This window comes from Barbus barbus (assembly GCF_936440315.1).
Source record: "Barbus barbus genome assembly, chromosome: 19".
In the NCBI taxonomy this organism is placed as follows: Eukaryota; Metazoa; Chordata; class Actinopteri; order Cypriniformes; family Cyprinidae; genus Barbus; species Barbus barbus.
This window is the reverse complement of record NC_136747.1, coordinates 30,965,092-30,969,836: the sequence shown is the minus strand read 5'-3', so window position 1 is coordinate 30,969,836 and position 4,745 is coordinate 30,965,092. Positions and strand designations below refer to the sequence as shown.

Below are 4,745 nucleotides of genomic sequence, written 5' to 3'. Positions count from 1 at the left end.
ACTTCAAATAAATTAATAACTGCAATTATATTATTGATGGATGTTACTATCTATAAAAAATCCCAATGAGGAAATACTGTATATTACTGCAATTCCACTGTGGTACAGTATTGCCAGAATTGTCATACAGTAAAACTGTTAGACAATGTTTATTTGTGAATAAAAATATGTAATTTACTAACCAAAGATGATTTTTTGAAAAAAAAAAATCCCCCTTGAGAAGAGATGGTCAGAAATGAGGTTAATTTCTGGAGCACATCATCAGGTGTGAGGGTGACAGTAGGGTAAAAAAGTGCCTTGGATGAACATTCAAATGTCATTTGACTTAAAAACAGCACATCATTGATTATCAGGCCGTCCCTTTTAATTACTATATTGCAATTTATTGTATTTTCAGAATATCAAGGAAGGAGGTAGAAATGAATTGTAGAAACAGTGCTTTGCAGCAGTGTGACTGTCAGCTAAAGAGAGTCTTTCTCAATCTTGGAGATGTTTGCATCCATCACAAGTGAAACAAGTTGAACAGCATTGTTTCATTTGTCAGCACTGATGGAACTCTTCTGGAAAATTCCACACCTTCAAAGGATGTGGTCTATCACACTATAAAAGAGCTCCACTTCTCTAAAGCACACAAAAAAATATAATAATAATAATAATAATTATTTGAAGAAATCATAACGACTATTGTAATATATCCAGACTCGGTGAGTTATTCTGATTTAAATTATTTTAGGACTACATTTACTTTTAACCTATTAACTGTCACTTAGAGCATATACTGTCTTATAAAACACAGATCTGAACGTAAATAGTAATTAATGAACACTTTGGAATACAGACCTAAGAAGTTAAATAAGTTACAGGAATACGTAAAATAAGTTTTTTACACAAAATGTATATTTTTCAAAATAATGTGGAATTTTGAAAAAAACAAAACAAACAAAAAAAAAAAGCTCAAATTCAAAGAATACGACAAATATAATATTTTTGTTAGCTGTGGAAAAGTCATGTCATGGGTTTGCATTTAGAAGAAGAACTGACTTTGATTTTATGAGGATTTTAAAGGTTTGGCCTGTAGTCAGACTATAAATGAGCAAAAAATGAGTTTTTTGTAATTGCTATGTTATTATCTTGTCAAAAAGGTCCTGGGACAGCATACAGAGCTTCTAAATCAAAGAGAAAGCAGTGTTTTGGTGGCTCCTGCTCCAGAAACTGATAAACTGAACTCAAATATGATGAGTTTTAAGGCTCTGATTGAGTTAGTTTGGGTTACAGTGATGTTTAAACAGCATACTTATGATTTTCTCACACTTTGTATTTTTGTCTCGTTTTCCAGTAGAAATACCTAAATATCCTTAAATCAAGATACATAAACAAAAATATCATGACTATTGTGTGCTTTCTGATAAATGTATCAAAATTAATTTATGTATAAAACAATAACAAATATCTGCCAGGGAGGTCAGAAAAATCCTCTCGATTGATGCTCTTTTCTTCTATGTTTGAGGTTTACATAAAGATTAGACTAACAGTTGGCTCTAATCTCTCTTTTTCATTATAGAAGAGACTCTTATCTACTATAGTAATAGATATGACGGATAAAAACGTTCGAAAGGTAAGAAACAAATGATCTCATTAAAAACTGTGCATTAAAAAGCAGCATGTATTTTAAAATCTCCCTCCAGCTGTCGTCTTGTACAGTAGGTCAAACACTCATAAACAAAGTTTTACATGTCTCTTCATATTAAACTGCTTAAGTGTAAACTGTAAATTAATATACAGTATATTTATATACATGGTGTATTTAAGTATTACTTGAATGTGGTTCTTCTGCGTCCAAAATCTATCAAAAAGATATAGGGAGAAGGTTGGAAGGAAAAGAGAAGAAAGTGTCTGTTTACACTAGTGTTTTTTTGTTTTAAAACGCATAGCTTTTGCTACGGTTACGCCTGTCATTTACACTACTCCGCCGTTTTTGACCCTGGAGACTACTCAAACAAAACGAGTTTAGTTTAAAACTCCGGGGAACAGCAGAGTCAACTAAAGCATCAGCTCCAGTGAAGATGATAGAGCGCGTGTCATTGTGTTTTTGGACGCGTTCGACCCGGGTTCGAGTCCGCCTTTTGCTGAACTTTTTGTTTTTCCCGTTTCAAATCTCGTATCGCATCAGAAAGGCATTTATTTTTAATAAAAATTAAGGAAATAATCCAAAAGTCGAACGCGCCTATTAATACACCTATTAATAGATGAGGATCAAAGGAATCACATGACTAGACAGGAGACATGAAAACACAAACAAAACACAAACCACACGATACCTTTACAAAGGCTAGAACACATTTCTTAATACTTATGTCACTTTTTCAAAACTCTATTGAGAAATGGGTCCTAGTGACTGACTGTAAAAAAACAACAACCTAGAGCCAAAACATTATGGATCTCTTGCAAAAGCAACCACTTCATTTAAAACTATTTGAACTCTTCTGGTGTTTTTGCATAGTAACTTTACACAAACACTGATGAGCCACACACACCAAACTACACACACAGATATGACCAATGTAACACCACCGTGATTATCTTGTGTGGAGTTTGTCACAGCACTCACACGTACATGTATTTACAAAAATACACTGTATATTTACAGTATTAAAAGAAATACAAGGGGGGTCAAAATCATTTATTTCTTCCAAAATACTCAGTTTTTATTTCTAAGTGAATGAATTATGTATAAATGTTTTTGCTATATAAACATAATAATGGTCATTAAACTGTGTATATTTGTGACTTTGTCAATAAGAGAGTTTTACACAATCTGTTTACATTAACAAATATAGGAATATTTCAGTATTTAATGATCAGAAAACTACATGCAATTAAAGAAATAACATTATCTGCAAAACGTTAGATTAACCTGTTAATTATAAAAGGTGAAAAACTTAAAAAATCCAAGACTCTCTTTGTCTGCTATATACAGTTATTAATTGTGAGAAATTATTAATATAATCTACTATAATTTGTTTATTCATTTGATTCCACTCTCAATGTTTTATCAGGAACAAGGATTCGAAAAAGAAGACGGATGAGCACTGGCTAAAAGAAAACAACGACACTAAAGATATAGATGTCGATAAATCTAATTCTGATATTGATTTTGACAATGATTTGAGTTACAAGAAGTCATATTTAAAAAAAGTAGTTTATCAAATTAATTTAAATTGTCCTCATTATTTAAATGATAGTTATTTTCTTGAAAAAAGGTTTTTTCCTGTCAATCAAGTACAGTCATCTAAAATGACATATTTTATGAGGCACTTTAAAATCAATGAAATGTTTGATTTAAACGGTCAGTTTGCGTTTGCAGTGATTGAATTTGTTAAAGGAGAACCTGAATTAATCGGGCCCTTTAAGCCAAAAAAAGTTGGTCAGACTGGAAAATATCCTGAGATACATCACAGCGAATATCAATGCATACATCATTTAAAACTAAAAATTAAGTATATGAAAAAGAATAAGAGAATGATAAAAACTATTTATATATTTACAAAATATAGTCCTTGTTTTGGCATAAAAGGAGATTTGTGTCCTTGTATGTCTCAACTAGCTAATTTCTCTAAAGAAATGTATAATAAATTTAATATAGATATTTACATTACTTTCCAGGACATTTATGGTGCAACTGGAAGTATAGCAAAAACAATTAATAAACTGGTAAAACCACAAAAGAATCAGAGTCATGATGATGAATATAACCATGATAAAATATTGAAATTAATAATAAAATTTAAAAAGCAATACCCTAAATCAGAATTTAAATTTTTCCTGGGAGAAAAAGAGCAAGAAAATATCAAAAATGATATTAGAGAAGAAATTAAGAAAATTAAACCAGATATAGAAATCGAGTTAAAAATCAAATTTCCCAGTAATCCAAGTTTATCACATGATCTTAAGAGCTTCGGAGAAAAACAAACTAATAATATAAAGACACAACTAAAAAAATATAATTTTACTAGGGAAATTACTGAAAATATTTGTTCACTCTTTCATTCTAAGTGGTGTGAAGTAGTTGATGAAGAATATAAATGGTTTATATATGAGAAGCTCAGTGATTATTTTAACACCTTTGCTGTTGCATTTGCTTATAAAGATATAAAAGCCATCACAAACCATTTTAATCTGGAAAGAGTAAAACTATATTTTTAAATTTAGAATAATTGTAGTGCATGTGTGTTGCTATGTAGATATAATTTTTCTGCGCTTTTTTTTGACATTGCATTGTGTAACGGCTCTATAGTGTCTCATTGATTTGTATTTGTATTTCTCTGTAATCGTCTCCATAAATCCATCTGAGAGATGAACACCTATCCATCTACAGACTCGAGACACTGTCAGACTGCTGATTCTCCATCTTAACACCTGTTCAATGCCAACAAGCAGACAACTATATCTACTCAATAAATCTATTTGCTTTCACTTGATCTCCTGCTTTCTGTTCTTGGCTGTAGGAGAGGGAATCTCAAGAATAGAGTTAACTTAACTTTAACTCTCTTACCTGAATATACAGATCATTTTCAGCCAGATAATCTGGACTAACATTATGCATATAACTGGCTGTCCTGATACAGGTCCTGATGGGTGTAGTAAGAAGAAAACACCTAAAGAAATTCAAGCCCAACTGTGAAAAAGAGTCAATTCTGAGAAGGAAACATCAGCCATTAACACAAGTTAGAGTTCAGAGAAGAATG

The 4,745-nt window shown here is 31.3% G+C and overlaps 1 long non-coding RNA gene across 1 annotated transcript; it reads left to right on the top strand.

The window, feature by feature from the left end:
- Nucleotides 1-607: 607 nt before the first annotated feature.
- Nucleotides 608-4,472, top strand: LOC306885510. Its single transcript, XR_013785554.1, has 3 exons — nt 608-704; nt 1,562-1,615; nt 3,057-4,472. It is a non-coding gene; the product is annotated as an uncharacterized lncRNA (long non-coding RNA).
- The last annotated feature ends 273 nt before the right edge of the window (nt 4,473-4,745 follow it).